The following is an 18422-nucleotide window of genomic DNA, read 5'->3' on the forward strand; positions in this document are numbered from 1 at the left end:
TCCTGCAGAGCGTATTGATCCATCTCCAGTCTGCCAGTGGCATGTCCCACTGAAGCTGCTGGGCCTGGCGTACAGCAAAGGAAGTTAGAGGAGGACAAGCCTCTATGCTAGACATGCACTGTCCACAGAGCGGCCAATTGTCTGCAGATTAATGCCATATTTGAAAATCTGATAATCACCATGACTATGAATTTAGTTTGGTTTCAGTCTTCCATCTTTCTTTTGCTCTTAAACACACATTTTATGTTGTAGGTCATTAGGAAAAAAACAAATATTTGTATGCAAAGAAGTGAGGGGGCAAGTGAGGTCAGCCTCTGCTAAAACGTAACAGATGTTTGGCTCACCATGCAAAAGCTTTGACAATGAAAGATTCAGTAAAACAGCTTTATTCAGTTTCAGCATTATCTACAAAGCAGTTTGTCAGTAGCTTCACTCATGGTGAAAAAATATAAAAAATAGAGCTGAAATAGCTGTTTTGGATTTTTAAGTTCATTTTTTTAACAACCTTCCACTGTTCACTCTTACGGTGAGAGATGAAAGATGTATTTGATCTTGAAAGTACACTTTCAGAGTGTTTGGTGCATCTTCCTGAATGTTTAATTGGTCCCCACAGGTGGGACTTCTCTAACTGAATAAATAACTTCATTCATAGTGCAAAGAGCCTAATGGCCAAAGGCATTCTGGGAAACTCTGCAGGTTAGGCAAAAAAATAGGCAACCCTGTCCCCAAGACCAGAGCTACAAGCTGCTATGACTATGAATTCAGATAGCTGGTAAAGCTGTATGGTTATTCTGAATTAAGTAATACACAGTAAACAATTCAGTTGGGTCATTCATCGACTGTAACACATTCTTTAAATCACAAAATACAATGTTGTCTTGTAATTTGTCTAACTGTACACGATTTGCAGTTCCTTTCAGTCATGTCAGCAAAAAGAAAATGCTTTCAGCTCCAATGGAAGAAAAGTTGAAAGTAAATGTATGCCACGACATCAGACCCTAAAAACATAAGCAAAACTTAACTGGCGCACTTTACCTGAGTGTGTAGTTCTACGTCTCCACTACACAACGACTTTATGTTCACATCTGCCTCCTCAGCTGGTTGGTTGAGTTGATGGCGGTAGCTAACTTGGATAACTTTAATTCCAGACTCAATCTGGTCCTGACCTGGCGCTCTCTGTTTCACAAGCTTGGAAGAGACCACTTCACCTCTGTCTTACGCTTTCTTTGCATTCTAGACCCCTTGGGCCTCAGTGGTTGTCTGATCTGGATTTCTTTTTAATTAGCCCAGCATCAATAACTGTGACTGTAGTCCTTTAGTTATCGAGTGGCTGGTAGAGCCTTTTTGTTTTATAATGGTGAGATGGTTAATGAAGTTCAGCGTAAGTTAACGCAGGACACGGTAGTCATACCCTCAGCTGCGATCACCTGATGGCCCCTGATCCCAATTATCGCCTCCCAGCTCCCACAGCCAACCACAGCTCTTTCTCTCAACACAGCGGTGTATTTGAATATGATGTACTTCTCACTAATCACTGCTCGCATTTAATGCTGATGCACCACGCTGCTGCTGCTTGAAGCTTAACCTCCTCCACCCCAGCCTCCTCCTTTATAACATAAAGCTGACTGCATCCTCATACTAAGAGTCATTCTGCTATGGATTAGGCCGGCCACACACTAGACGATTTTTTAATCTGTTAGATTTTGAAACTGTGAGAGACAACAGACTTCAGGACAATTTCCAAAGATTTTTCATCTTTAATCCTCTGAACACACTAGACGACTCAGCCAGACTGTCAGATCACTGGAGACCACACACCTGCCGACCTGCCTATGACCTTTCATGATCATGTGACTTCAGAAAAAAAACAAAACACAGATGTCTGTCGATACTGTCTTGCTGTCTCTCCACAACAAGCTGCCCTGGCATGTGTTACAGGTGCAGCAACAATCATAAAACAAGGGAAAGACTCAGGACGAAATCCTGGCAGAAATAAAGTATAGTTGTGTTTATGGTTGGGAACGGTGAAAAGTACGTGTGATTCGTCTATCAAACATGTTTGATATTTACGATTCAGGGTCTGGGAGGCTATGACACGATTTGGAGCAGTAAATGAATCGTGTTGACGTCACTCACATGCAGACTACTCAGACAAATAATTGTTTGCGACGAGGCTCCAGTCGGTATACGCCCCCACAATTGTCAGGGAAGTCAAATCTTGCCTAAAATCGGGCTTAAAATCCTGTAGTGTGTGGCCGGCCTTAATTCCTTTAGAATTAATTTTATAGTGTTCAGCACATATTTTCATCAATGTATCTATCCATATAGGGGTTTCTAACCATGTGCTCCCTGAAAAGTCAACGCATGCCGCTTGGAGCATCTTTAGAACAGAGCCTTCTCCACAAGTTTACTACTATCTCGCTGTATTAAATTCTGGGCATATTGAAGTTTAGATTAATTTCGGGTTTTGTCATGAGCTTTGTTCTGCATGTTAGCCAGCCATGCTACCACTTAGACAAATCTAACAACACTTTGATGCTTTTTAATATCATATTTATTAAATGATACTATCTCTGTTGTTTCAATTGTTGAAAAGAACAGAAGCTAAAAAACATCTCTACCATCTAAATAGCACTTATAAGTGCAGTTTTATGGTTAAAAAAGAGAGACTGCCCAGTGTTTGGAGTCTAGGAATCCTGGTTTTGTTGCACTTTTATCAAAACATGTCTCAATAAAGTCTGATTTTAACGATCATGTTTAAGTTAATGTATTTTGACAATGCTACAAACAAAGGCCACTTCACTCTACCTTATGAATCAGAAGGAATTATAATTATTTAATTGTAAAACATGAGTATAATTCTTAAGAATATGCTGGGATTTAATTGTATTAATTATTTAGGTGAAAGGGTTTAGATGAGCTGGAACTATTGCTAACAGGTTACTGGACTGTCTGGAATCTTCCTGGAAAGATTTGCTAAATCCAAAATTTCATGCTGCCAAATGACTGGTCGGTTGCAGAGTGCTGATGTTTAGTATTCTCATTGATCCAGAGGAGAGAAGATTGACATGCAGCCAGTTAGACGGCACTCTGCTGAGATTATTGCTACTCTCGCAGTCTTTTCTGGTGTTCAAGATTAGAAGAAATAACCGACTGTGGACTGTGAGGGCTTTATTAATAAATGTGTTGGTACAGAGATGTGCCCAGGGGCTTAAATGCACCACAATTTTCCTCCCTCTCTCTCTCTGTAAAAAGCTGATTAGCGAGACTTGCTCTGGATCTAAACAGGCAAAGAAAGGGTGTTAGAGGGATGGCAACCCATGAAAAAGGAGGGAGGTCATAAAGAATCCTGTTTCCGCCGTCACAGACTCGCTTTTTACAGGGTCTCCGCCACAGATCAGGGGGTCAGAGGGTCTAGAGTGGGGCTGCGTGTCTGTGTGATTATTGAGCGGTGAGCAGCGGGGTCAGATCACGGTCAGGCATGTTTATAGATAGAAAAATACAACGTAGAAACACAATGCTTTACAGAGAAAGCGTAGGATGGAGAGCCCATTAAAAGTCACAGCTGCAGATGGATAGAGGGATGGAAAGGGAGGAGAAGGAGGCAACTTTCACTGTCTGTTTGGATCTATGTCTGCAGACCTGTAGATGGAGTAGGGAGGGGAGGGTTGGGGATGGGGGGATTGGTCAGCTGTATTTAGCAGGAGAAGCTTCCTGTGCGTGGGCCTCATGGCGCCGAGCGGGGGACGAGATCCACAATCCAACTTGCTGTCTCCACAAAACACCCTTTGCTGCAAAACACACACACAGACACACACCCTCTGGCACCAATTCTGCTCTCAATTTCCTGCCTGTAATTCTGGCTGCTGGTCAGAAGGAAAAAAGCAACTTCCTAACAGTGAAAGAAAGACCCCGGACAATGGTTCCCTGCTTAAATCACGTGTAAATAATCATGCTTCATGGAACCAGAGGGATGTTGTGTAACAGAAGAGGAAAAGAGACGGTGTGGAAATCTGGTTAAACAAATTAGTGACACTGACTGATCATGATGTAGAGTGTCTGAGGAACTAATTTCACTGTCACCACTGGGATGTAAGGACACACCTTATTCATGATACTTTATGTTTCAAAATCATGGGCATGCAAAACCATTTCATTAGGATTTTTTTTTTCAATTTTCTAGTTCTAAAAAGACTTTAGTGAGTTTTTCCAACCCATCACAAAATTTAAACAAGTTTGGCATTCATGCATGTTTTCACCAACTTTTTTAGTGTGAATATTAGGAGTCAGTAGGTTGAATTGTCAACGCCCTGTTGTATTTTGGTCAACAGTCCTAATAGAAAGCAAGTGAAGTGAAAAGAGAAATGAAGAATTCTACTCATGGAAATGGAGAGACAGCAGCCTCCCCCACTGATCATCTACCTTAGCGTCCAAACATGCTATGCTAAAATGTTAATGTAATGCACATACAGCAAAATGTAAACCATGTTCATTATCTCATTAAACAATTTTGGCATGATAGCATTTGCTTGTTGCATAGAGCATAACAGATTTTTTTATTTGGTCATAATGTTAACTATTGTGCCCTGTTAATGATGCAAAAATAAACAGAAAATGTGTGTAATCCATCCTCAAGGGGAACATATTAGTGTTTGACAAGTTTCATGTCAATATGCACAACAATTTCACAACTCTTTTTATGAAACATGTTAGCATATTAGCATTTTCTAATTGGCAGTTTGGGTGATTCTGTAGTTTTACTGATATGTGACCTGATGATGAAGAGCAACTGAAATTGTGTGTGATCCAGCCTAAAGGGAGCATAAATGTGCATGACTGACCACATGATAAACCCCCCTTATTTTTATTTTTTAAATTCATTCAACTCTAACCTTTACATGTCAACTACTACACTGTAAAGGACTCATTCTCTTGGAACAATGAATTTGTGCACAGAGCTCAGTGGCATTTGTCTCATAGTTTTTTAAATATTTAAGATAAGATATTTAAAGTGCAGTGTGTCAACTTGGGAATATCAGCATCTAAGGCTGAATCACAATTCTCCCCTTAACCCTCAGCCTCAAAATGCACATTCCCACAGAGTGTGAGGGCTGTCCCAATTCTCCCGAGAGTTGAGTTGAGGGGCGAGTTTGAGGGCTTTATCTCCCTCAGTTTTGAGATGTTCCTGTAGCTCCCTTAGTATTGAAGGTTATCACTCAAAGAAAGATGGCGGTGAATGCAGGGAAGAAATCAAGCAACAAATGTACATTTCTTTGATCTAAAAAATACAAAAACCACTCCAATATCTTAGTTTAATTTTATTTTATGGATTATTTGCCTTTTTGTAACATAACATACTTTTATTTTTACGATTGTAAGCCGGTAACCGTGCCGTCTCGTTCTTCGTCTTCCTCTAAATCAACAGACTATGCAGTTTTGGCACATTACTGCCCTCTACAGTCTGAAATTGTAACTGCTATTAAGGGGTGTCCCATTTCTAAGTCATGAGATGGCCCGTACACTTGGTTTTGAGGGGAGAGTTAAGACTGAGGGTTGAGCTTAAGGGTAAGATTGAGGGTTAAGGGGAGAATTGAGATTCAGCCTAACAGTCAGTTTTAGATTGTGATGCTCATTTTTCTTGTGAAAACTAAACGAGTGGAATTAAGAAAAATGTGTGTCTTTTATTTGGTCCCTTCTGTGATACCATAGAAATATGCAAAATGCAAAAATCTAAGACGCGTCCTTGGAAGGGGCCCTTCCTTGGTATGAGTGAAAGGCTTATTCTGAGTTAACTAAAAAAACATGTTTTACATTCAGGTGATTAAACACTAACTGAGATAGACTTACTTAAAAATACGGTTTCATTTCTACCAAGTTTGTTCTGCCAATTTGATAATTTGTTCTGCTAAATTCTACAAGGCTTAATATTACACACTTACACACAGCTTACGTAGCTGAAGCTTAATCTTGCAAAGCTACGTCAGATATGTTAGCTTAGGCAAAGTTTGCTAAAGCTAACATAGCTATGTCATTTATGTAATTTTAGCTACTGCAGCTACATAGCTATCTTACCTATGTAGCTAACATAGCTACATTAGCATTAGTTATGTTTGTTAAAGCTCACTTGCTAAAGCTGAAGCTAACGTAGTTACAATGGTTTATGTAGTAAAGTTAACTATGTAGATGGTGTGACTAAATTAGCTTTAGCTAAAGCAAGCCACCGTTTGCATAACTACTTGTAGAACTGTAATATTTGCAGTGTTAATTTATGAATCTAACTGCAAGACTCTGTTCATGAATAAAGCTGAAAAAAAAAAGAAAAACGTCACTCCTGTTCTGACTGATGTGTCTTACAGTCGTGGTCTGCAGCCAGACTCCTCTCGAAATTCTGGCATTGCAGCAACACAAGGGAAGAAGGTGGTTAAGATACAACAGGATTCTAATAAGAACAGCTGAAATAAATAAACTGAAAAAACAGAATCAAATCATATAACTGAAGCTATGTTCAGTTGATATTCAGTGCAGTAAAGACAGATTACAGTGACGCGCTGATGTAAAGTGACATGGTACGCTTACGAGGATTTCATCTGAAAGGACTGATCAACTGGCAGATGCAGATTTACAAAAACAAATAAAAATAAAGTATTTTTCTGTCACAGATGTGCAAAATTACATCCTAATGCTCTAAGAAATAAAACAGTGGTATTTTCCACAATGTGCTTATATCTGAGGCCAAACCAAAACCCTCTCACTGCACCAAACAGAACTTAAAAACAGCCACAAGGTGCTAAACCTCTAATTAGCCTGGCCTTTAGTTCTCACCCAGGATAAACAATCTTAGCAAGGACAGCCTTGTAATTAAAAACCTGAGAAACCTTGTGTCCACATGCTGTAAAACAAACATTTATTTCTCCTGTGTCTCAGACTTGATACAATGCGCTGGCTATCTCTTCACAAACAATTTCAACTTCACGGACATTACAAGACACCAGAGGATGTTCCTAATTACAGGGCGCGTGTAAACCACACCAAGCCTGGTTACCCCTGGAGGGCTAAGAACACGAGAACATCAGGCCGCAGCCAGTTTTATTGTTGTTGCCAAGGCTGAGGAGAGGAGCACGGAGGAAGTCCTAAATCAATCGTGCTCACTGAGGGGCTCACAGTAGGAAAGAGGCTGTCATCAACAGGAGGTGGATCTGTCGCGATCAATTACAAAACCACAGGGAATAGCACTAATGAATTCTGTAAGCAGCCTTTGTCTGGCTTCGTTTTCATTTCAGGCTTACATTGTGTTAATACTCTCTTAACAGTTCATTTCTACACTTCTGAAAGAAAAGCATATGTTTAGCACATTTTTGCATGTGTTACATAAAAGTTGGGTCTGTCTCACTATCAAGGTTGATGGGAGTACTTCCACCTGCAAGATTTGCCTTTGAATTCAGTGTAGATGTTTGTAGACTTTTGATAAAGTGAAAAAATTTTATACACTACAGTTTTTGATACCTTGGGGTTTTTTACAAAATGGTACAATCTTCATTATTTTCATGATTGTCAGTATCAGTGAAACGCTGAAGCTTTAAAAAATGACATCTAATTCTCAAAAGAAATTCTTAGAACAGGAAATAATACATCTAAAAGTGAAAAGCAAAGTCCTGCACACTCTGTAAATTTGTAAAAATATGTTGGCAATGATATATGAAGGAGTTTTCCTGCTATCTTTGCTAAAGGAAATTTACCAGCATTGTGTGCCTATGCTAAAAAACTGAGATTTACATAGCAGTAGTTCTCTCCAAATAGTTGTCAGTGACTTTGAAATATGCACATCCCTAGTACATTTATACAAATAATTTTTTTTTTTTTTACTTTATCTACAATAGATGTCCATGTTTCTAACAGCTAGTCACATTAAGCTTGTTTACTCTAATGTTGTGATTTGTGTTTCCTTCCTCTCCCTATGTTGCAGGCTGGTGGGATTGGCTTGGATGCATTGTATCTCTTCAGATACTCAGCTGCAACTCATTTAAAGCATTCGGCCATTAGCTTTTATGCACCTGGCAGAAGATCAGTAGGTGCCAGAATATGCCAACGTCTGGTGTGGTATATAACTCAAGCTCAATATTGGAAGCTTTCTTGAAAGATACTAATCACCTTTTTTCTTCTTTTTTCCAGCACCTCAGTCCAGACTCCCAGTGCCTCCTTCACTTCGCCAGCCTCCCTTCTTCAGTTCAAAACTCTAGCCGCTGTTTTTGTGTTATCTATAAAAAACACTTGCCCCTACCGCCCTCGTCTGTGTGTCGCTCCTGGGTCCAGTCCAAAGTAAACATCACAAAAGATGTTTACGCTCTTCTCTCTACCTGTGTTAATTTTAGCAGCTATTTTTAATTTTAGTCTTAGTGTTAGTCTTTAGATGAAGTGTCTATTAGTTTGAGTCACATTTTAGTCATTTCCACCCTTTTTAGTGTAAGTCTAGTTACAGTCGACGAAGACTCAAAAACATTTTAGTCTAATTTTAATCCATAAAAGCCCTCACGTGTTAGTCTTTACATTTAGTCCAAGCATTTATTTTCTTGCCTAAATCTGGTACCAAATCATGGTAGTGTATTCTATGCACCCTGCCAAACCTGGGGTCCCCGCTCTCTACTGCTAAGAGGCAGAATAGCTACAGCTGCATTGTATTTTGACAGATTTACTCAAAGTGGAGAAATATGGATTTTGAATGTCCAATGAAAACTACATTACATTTTAGTCTAGTTTTAGCTACTTGACAAACAATGAAACTTACTTTTTGTCATTTGTAGTCATCACAGATCTAGTTTTGTTACTTTTAGTCTAGTTTTCGTCATGGAAAAAAGGCTGTCGACAAACATTTTTAGTCATAGTTTTAGTTGATGAAATTAACACTTCTCTCTACCTGCATCGACATAGTTATGGGTGGGGTTTAATTGTACCGTAAGATGGTATATACAATGGCTGCTGCTGGTGTAGCAATTTGCTCGGATGTAGTGTATAGCAGCAGTTTTATCAGTACTGGACCTTTCTTTATTAAAATAAGAGCAAAGAGCCACACTAAAAGATTCTCTTGGCAGAGAAGTTTCTCAGCATGAGTTTTATCCACCAACAAGCTCAACCATTTATAAACCACAGCAGTGCCTGTCTGTCCAGTTCAGGTCATAACTGGAGTTGTGCATACATGCTACCTCATTTGTCTTGTCGCCCTGATTGGTCGGTGATTAATGTGACAAACAGAACGTTCATCCAATCACCTTCCACAATTTTTTTTTTGGCAAGTCCTGCCCTTCCCAAATGCAGAATGAAATGGGGGCTTCCCAGATGAATGTGAAATATATCCCCTGCAGTAGCTGTATGAATCAGTCTATCTGGCATGTCAGGTTATGTGAATTGTGTTGTATTCTGAAGCTGATTTGGTTCTTTGTGTGTTGTTGTTCCTGTTTTGATCAGCCTGCTTTACGTGGATTGATGCGTTTTGGCATGCTAGGTCGCTGAATATTGACCTAGCATCCAGCTTGAACTACGTGCAGTAGCATGTCACTTCTTTCACCTACCAGAAACGGTTTAGAGCACTTGCTGGGGAACGGCACTGATTAAGAGAGTGCAGATGGAGTATGTGGAATTTGAGGGTTAATATGTGGCATGCAGTGTTGCTCATCTTGTTTCATACCAAACTGTATAGAAACTCAGAACCACTCTTGTCATACGTTTAACCATTTATTAGAATGGATATACAATTTTACTTGTGGAGAAGGCTCTGCTCAAAAGACACTTCCTGGGTTAGTCAAGCAGCATGCTTTGACTATTCATGGAGGGCATAGCTAGAAACCCATATGGAGAGATACATTTATTGGAATGCATATTGAATTAATTTCAACAACAAGCTCTGTGCTATAAAAGAGGAGGCTGGGGTGGAGGAGGTTAAGCTTTGCTAGCAGCAGCAGTAGCAGTTTGGTGCATAAGCACTGAATGGAAGCAGAAATTATTAAGAAGTATGTCATATTTAAATACACCACTGTGTTGAGAGAAAGAGCTGTGATTGGCGATGGGAGCTGGGAGGTGATAATTAACATCAGCTGATCACAGCTGGGCGTATGACTACCTTGTCCTGCACTGATGAACTGATGCTAGGCTTCATCTGTTAAATCCATCATTATTTGTCATGTCAGGAATCCCTTACATTTTCTAACTCAGGTAAGAATTTGGGAAAAAAAAAATTATATATATATATATATATATATATAAGTGTGTGTGTGTGTGTGTGTGTGTGTGTGTGTGTGTGTATAAAATAGATTTTTTATCGTGCCAGGCTTCAGTCCAAGGTCAGCCATGTGCTTCCTGTTCTATGAGAATATTTTCTATTTTTACTCACACTTTTAAAAAATATCTGCTGTTTTAACACAGCAGCTCTGTTGCCCTTATATTGTCAGTCATCAGCATTATCTGTGGCCACATAAGATACTACCTCTGACTACATGTGAGATGTAATCTCTGCAGAGTCTCATTGTTCTCTATACATTGCTCCAAAAGAAAGGCAGGGCCATGAACAAGCTGTTAAAACCACAAAAGTGTGGGATACAGAACAACACAAACGCTTAAAGAGAGAGAAGGCACTTGCTATGGAAGCCTAAATAGGTCAAAAGGGAATTTAGAGTGGTTTGATGTGGCTGTTTTGTAACACACTTTCATTGAGAGAGCAGAAGCTGACACAGCAAACAAAGAGGGCACGCTGGGAGTGGCGAGGAAACTCTTGAGTCATAAATGCTCACCATGGAGTTAAAAAAAACTTTTATTAAAGTTCACTTTAAAACCTAAAAAGGGCCAAAATTAGAGATGTTAAACAATTAGCTAAACTCTGCAGCTAGCCAACAGGTTGCTAATGATCTCCAGACAACCTGTCTTTATTTATGAGCATTTACAAACTGATTCTAAATGACAATATCAGCTTCATTTATTTCATCAAAAGGACAGCCCTAGCATCAAGTGCAAGGACATTGTAGTGTATTGATTCCTGCGCAGCTTTGCCAATGTTCTCCCCATATGTAGGTCAATGAGGCTGCAGACTCGCTCAAGTGCAGCTTCAGTCAGATATTTAGGTCACACCCCAATTACAGCGAGGCAGAGACAGAGAGAGAAAGAGAGAGAGATGAGCTCTGCAGGGGAAATATCTTTATGGAATCCAGCCATTTCTTTGAATATTATTTTGTAGATATTTCAGAAGGAGCCCTGGCGGCGGCTCGGAGCAACAAGCAGCAAGCAAGAAAGATGACAGCTCGGGTGATTGGGTTTGAAAGTGGACCTGTCTAGCCTCTATGCTAATGCTCTGGCTCCTAGACAGTCTTCTGTTGGCGACGCTCTGCAACCCTTTTTTTTCTTTGAGATGACATCACCATTCATATGGGCATGTTGACATCATTGTGAGAGCATGTTAGGCAATCATAACAGTGACATTAAAGGCAGAGCAGGTTCCTGAGCACTTTTTTCTCTTTAAAGTCATATCTGCATCTTGTCACTGCTGATAAACCCCTCCAAAAACAAATCCATAAAAAGGCTGGGAATCACTGTGAGGGTTTACAAGAGGCGAAAAAGAATGTCGCCAACCCTATTTTACCACTCAGAGGGAAGCCCTGGGACAGTAAGCAGCCTGAATGTAAAGTCAATACCATCATACACAAGCTCTGCATGTGGTCTGCGTCAGATCAGCCCCGGGAGCAAATCTCAGCAAAGAGGGGGGAGGAGGATGGGATAGCTCATTTGAAATCCTTTGAATGCACAAAAGAAGTGAAGCAGATATGTTGAAGTGTGGAGTGAGAATGACAAACATGCTGCTGCAGGTGCTGCAAATAAAAAAGGGTTTTTAAAGAAAAAAATGATAAAGACAGACAGCCGTCAAGGGGAAGGAAGGAAGGCAAGAGAACAAGCGTTCCTGATTCACACAATTGTGATTAGCGTGACAGATTTAGCGCATGGTGACAAGAGGGCCTTGCTCTCTAATTGGGGGTTTTCAGCTCTGTATATTATTTTAAACTGGCTTATGATTATTATAGCAAAGTGACACTAACTCAACTCCCACATAAGCTGCTGGCAACATACTTGAGGATGAGGAAATTATTACTTTATACTTAAATTAAATGAAATTACACTTGCGTCATGAGCTATAAATGACAAAACACATTTAATGCTACCTTATTTTTTGGTTAACAGAAGTGCCGAGGTGCAGATAGCCCAGCTGTTGGTTGCCCTGTGTATGTGGGAGGCCCAGGTTCAAGTCTAGCCTATGGCTCCTTTACTGCACGTCATTCCCAACACTCTCACCAGTGTCCTCCTAAATAAAGGCATAAAACAGTACCTTTAATGGGACTGATCCCAAGAGAAAGAGGTGTTATAATGGTGCAGATGTCATAAGAAAACAGTAAAAAAAAAAAACTCCTAGAAAACGTAGAATACGCACAATTTGTTTAAGAGCCTCAATTGACTGACAATCTCATGGATCATTCCATATCAGGGTGTTAAATGTCTATTTTACAACCCTAATTCCAAAAAAGTTGGGACACTGTGTAAAATGTACAGTAAGTGAAAACAGTTCAATGATTTGAAAATCGCATAAACCTATTTTTAATCCGACATAAACAACATATCAAATGTTGAAAGTGAGACATTTTACCATTTTGTAAAAAATTTTAACTCATTTTGAATTTGATGGCAGAAACACATCTCAAAAAAGTAGGGGTAGGGCAACAAAAGGCTGGAAAAGTAAGTGTTACTAATGAAAAACAGCTTAAAGAGCATTTTGCAACTAATAAGGTTTATTAGCAACAGGTCAATAACATGACCAGGTATAAAATAAGCATTTCAGAATTTCAGAAAAAGATTTTAAAAATCCCACAATCTACAGTCCATAAAAATAATCAATGATGCAGAGAATCTGGAGAAATCTCTGTGAGTAAAGGACAAGGCAAAAGGTCAATATTGGATGTTCAGGATCTTTGGACCCTTAGGAGGCACTGCATTAAAAACAGGCATGATTCTGTACTGGAAATCACTGCATGGGCTCAGGAATACTCCCAGAAATCATCATCTGTCAACACAATTTAGCATCTCATCCACAAAATGCAAGTTAAAGCTTTATCATGCAAAGAAGATGGCATTTGTGAACATGATCGAGAGAAGCTGTCATCTTCTCTGGGCCAAAGCTCATTTAAAATGGGCTGAGGCAAAATGGAAAACTGTTCTGTGGTCAGATGAATCAAAATGTGAAATTCAGCCTTGCATATTTCAGCAAAACAATGCTAAACCGCATACCGCATCCATTGCAACAGCATGGGCTTGTAGTAGAAGAGTCCGGCTGGCTGAACAGAGACCAACAGAATGTGACCAACAGAAAACATTTGGCATATCATAAAAAATCAAAGACCCAGGAATGCTGAGCAGCTTGAATCTGACATCAAACAAGAATGGGACAACATTACTCTCCCAAAACTCCAACGACTGGTCTCCTCACTTCCCTGACATTTCCAGACTGTTGTTAAAAGAAGAGAGGGTGCAAGGCAATGATAAACATGGCCTTGTCCCTACCTCTTGAAATGTGTTACTGCCATCAAAGTTGAAATAAACTAATATTTCTCATTAAATTGTAAAATGTCTTATATTCAACATCTGTCATGTTGGGTTTACAGCGACCCAACTTTTTTTGAATTGGGGTTGTACACAAAACTGTCCATACTTTTTTAGACTTTCATCCTTGTGGTGTGTAAGAGGAAGGATTCTTCACTGAAGCTAAGTTCTGACTCTGATTCTTCAAACTGTAGCCACTTGAACAGGTGTCCAGTTTGCTGTATAACCTTGAAGTGTAAATTAATATCGCAGTTATTCTGTGGCTGTCAGGTTGTTTGCTTTGCATCATATTTTTAGGGATGGAGAATAAAATGCACATTGCTGTAGTGCTTAATCTTAGCTGGCACTGTCCTCAGCTCTTTTTGCCCTCCAGGCCTTTGTGCAGGTCAAGTGACTGAAAAGTATGAAATTGAGCAGCAGAATCTTGGCTAACCATTTATTGACCGAAGAAGAGGGTAGATCAAATTCTATCCCAGATACATTTTTGTAACAATTCTACGACACAAATAGATTAACAAGTTGGACTACATCAAGTTTTAAAACATTAACTTTTGCATCAGATTGGGTCATTTTCATCATATCCAGAGTTAATATTTTAGTACTGTTTTGAATAAGCACACGTGTAGCTTTCTTTAAAACTCCCATAAGGCACTTTGCTTCACTCACCCGTGAGCCTTTGTGGGTTAATTCTGAAGTCATTTTATTGCCACCTGGCACTCTGCACCAGATAAACTGGCCCAGCTGCAGGGTCAGGCCCTTCCACAGAAATCCCCTGTGGGGTGTTGTGCATAGATGTAAACAAATAAAACTCAACAAGGACACACTTTAATGGTTTACGCCAATTCTTCACAGAACCATGAAAATTTCAAAAATTTAATAGAAAAGTTGTGCATCATTAATGAGAATGAAAAACAAGTACAGGGAAGTCCCTGTGATTCTAAAACCACAGAGGACTTTTCTCTCCACTACTGCTACAAAATTTGGATTTTACAACACAAAATCACACATTGAAGCCAGAATTAGCATTTGTAGTCATGCTGGTGGTATGGCTATAGGTTGGCACACCACTTAACTCCCAACTTTAACTTTACAAGTTGGATTTTCATGAAAAGTGTTGTGTCATATCTCTTACAGCTAAAGCTAGATGAGGCTGTTAAATTAGACTATTGTACTTGTTTAAGTTTACAAGAACCTGAGGGACTAGGTTTCTTGACTGAAGTGCACTATATGGACAAAAATTCTATTTCATTTCATTCCATTTCCATTTCAAAGTACATGTATTTGAATACAATGGCATTACAGTCCCTGTTGGTAGTCAGACAGATGAAAACTTTTGTCCACATAGTCTGTCTCTCTCTTCTATAGGTGGTAATATGCCTCCTTCAACTAGTTACCACTGGACCTTTCCCACATAGCAAACATTCAGCAATCGAGTTTGAAAGCTGCAAACTGGTTTTATGTCAAACAGTGAAAACAAGGAGAACTTTACATTCAGCACACACTAAGCCATCTGTCTCGTTTTCTTTACGGCTTTCTTCTTTACATTCATGTTACTGGAGTCCTGGGTCAAAGCCTGGTGCATGAACTGTGGAGCATGCTCAGAACACCTTGGCCAGTTTGGGGCCAACTGAAGAGTATGCATGCAAGAGTAAATTTCCCCCAACCACACAGACTAGGTCTGTTAGCCTTTGAAGTAAAATCACCTGCTAAGCATCAAGCATTCTTCAAGCTACCGTTTTTTTTAATGACTGTGCTATTTCAATGAAGACGCTCCTTAACTAGTTCAGCCAAACAGCTCAAGCTGCACTGATATCCAACTTGACGTGTCATCATTCGATCACCTGACCGACATCCTGCCGACTGGCCTATTTAAGCAGAATGACTTACTGTAGCTCCCTCTGCTCTGTCATCTCCATCGCCGCTCTGAATCAGTTCTCAGCTTTTGCTTTCAACCACATCACCACAGCATCCACCTGTAGGCTCTGACAAGGGGATGAAGATGCTATGTCATCACTCCTCAAATCCTGCATGTAAAATACATTTGCAGAGTGATGAGGTTAAAGTCTAGATATTAAACATGAACAACTTTCTGCTGCAATTCAAATCTTAACCGTTGCTCACATGTTTCGGTATAATGGTGTTCTCACTGATAGCAACTTAGACACACATGTATGGCTGTAGATTTTAAGCTTGTTATAACATTAAATGTTGAAAGAATACAGTAAAATATTAAAGCAATACTCAGTGTCATTTCATACAAGAATATCTAAATATGAATGCCATCTTAAGGCTTCCTTATAAATGAATCCTCTGCTGATACAGATCATTCAGACAGGTCTCTGTAGCTGCTTCTGCTAGTCCTCTTACACGCTGTTTGGTTCATGCAGGTTGCAGAGAAACTGCAAAATAGACACATGAACTGAAAACATACATTAAAGGTCAATCTGTTGCCTGAAAGTTGACTTGGATTTACCACAACCAAAATAAAGTCTTTATTAAAGTTGTTAATTGCATCTTTGTTTTTCCTTCAGGCCTGCTTTCTTTGTGCTCTACATAAGCTACTTAGAACAGAAAGTTCCCAGTTTTCCACCCCTATAAGAAAAAAAAGATCATCTTACAATTTGGAAATGCTTGACTAAAACTTGGCTTTCTATAAAATCTCTTCCCTGTAACTCCTCACTAACAGCCACATTGAATATTTGGACTTCTCTTCCGCAGAAAAAATTCTTGTGAGCTGTACTAACAGTGAGCGAAAGCAGAAAATATTTCCTCCTTAATCTTAAGCCTGTTATTCTAAGGCTCTTTCCCTCTGGCAGAAAAGACACACAGGATGGCTTTTCCCAGTGTTATCCTTTAAATCTTCCCCAAGTTATTGCTTGCATTTGTCTGGCTATTTCGGCTGTGAAATCAAAGCAACGCGATGCATGCATCAGAACACAATGTCCCGAGAAAATGCATGAAGGATCAACAGATACTTCATCAATTCTTTTTAACCAGAGGAAGGTCAAGGGAGGTCTTTAAAAGCAGAATTGCATCATTATTTTTTATGTTTGAAGCATAAATCAGCAGCAAAAACCATTAAAATGCATGCCACAATTAATATTCCTACAAAAATAGATAGAATACAATTAATCATTTTAAGGATGGGTCAGTAAGAGCTGTAAACATTTATGAAAGCCTACTTCTTCAACTTTGTAGAAACCAACATTTTTGCAATCTGAAATGATCAGTAGTATCAAAATGTACCAAAACTTCAAAGATCTTTTTCATTGCAAGAAAGGTGCCAAAGGAAAGTGAACTCGCCAAAAGTTTTAGGAGAGTCATGTATGTTGAATAAAATGCCTAAAAACATTGTCAACATTTCGGATTCCCGGATTCCAATGCCTGCCTAACCTTTTCATGCAATTTAGATAGTATGAAGGAGTTTTCCTGCAATAATTAAAAAAGAAACACTCAACATTGGGTGTTCAGGGGCAGTGGATCCTAATCCTTTTTTCCGGGAAACCCCCCCCCCCCCCCCCCATTGCTGCAAAGCCACCCATTAAGGGGGCTTTCTGGGGCCCAGCTGAACTATGGGCCTGTGGAAGTTAATAAAATCACAGTCCATTGTAAAGTTATCCTGTGAAAAACATATTCGATTTTAAATCTCAATAAAACCACTTTTATCAATAAAGAGAAATATCTTTTTTTTATGCTGTAGTAAAATGAAATGAAATGTAAAGCTCTTTTCTTAGAACTGAATTGCCTTTTTTTGGTAATGTTAACAATGTGGAAGGGTACACTGAAATGATTAAGAAAGTAATGTCAGATCTCATACTTAGGCCATGATGTGCACAAATATCGGTATGCCAGAGAACAAACTTGTAAAAAACTGGGACAATTTAATGGAGAATAATTGAATACTTGTGAAAAGAGGCAAAAAAACTGGGCAAAATTCACAAAAAGAGATTGAACTGGCAAAAAGTAGCATAACTGGTTAAAAAAAGTGGTGTCAAAAATTTGAAAAAAGTGGGAAAACTGGGCTAAAATGGCAAAAATGGGTTCGAAGTAGCAAAAGAAGGCAAAAAGCGGCTTATGTGGATTCTAAGTGTCATAAAGAGTGAGAAAATGTGCAGAAAAGGTGGCAGAAATGGGTTAAAAGGAGCAAAAAATTGGTAAATATGGGTGTAAAGCAGTAAAAAAATGGGTAGAATGTGGCAAAAAAAGGGGAAAGCAGCAAAAGACATCAAAAATGGGTTCAAAGAAGTGTCAAGATGGGCAAAAAAGGTCCAAAAGTGATAAAAATTGGAAGAAAAAGTTGGTTAAAAACTAGCAAAAATACATAATTTCAACATCACAACCCAATCTGACACTTTTTATCTAGTCAGGATGCTAGCACCAATAATACTGATCCAACACACATACACTGATATCAGTAAATCTCAGCTGGGGAGGATCCATTCTCTGGGTTTTCAGGGTTCAAGGCAATTCTGTTGGCAGGCCCGGACTGCTGTCCAAATTTAACATCAATTCTAACAGTTTTCATGGACAAAACCCCAAGAAAATAGGTCTATGTGTGTTTATAATACCTAAAGATATTTGAATAAACTACCTGCTTAAAGTTTTGACATAATCTGAGATAATATTAATGCCAATCTAATTTCGACAACCTCACTACCAGCAAAGCCAGGTCATTAACAAACCTATCAAGGATGTTCCAAGGTAACTTCTGCCCTATTTGGCTGAACAGACATATAAACTGTGTCTAACCAATAAGTCTAAAGTAAAGAAAATGCTGAGAAAACCCTCAGATTCATCAC

This window comes from Cheilinus undulatus, linkage group 19 (genome assembly GCF_018320785.1).
Source record: "Cheilinus undulatus linkage group 19, ASM1832078v1, whole genome shotgun sequence".
Lineage (NCBI taxonomy): Eukaryota > Metazoa > Chordata > Actinopteri > Labriformes > Labridae > Cheilinus > Cheilinus undulatus.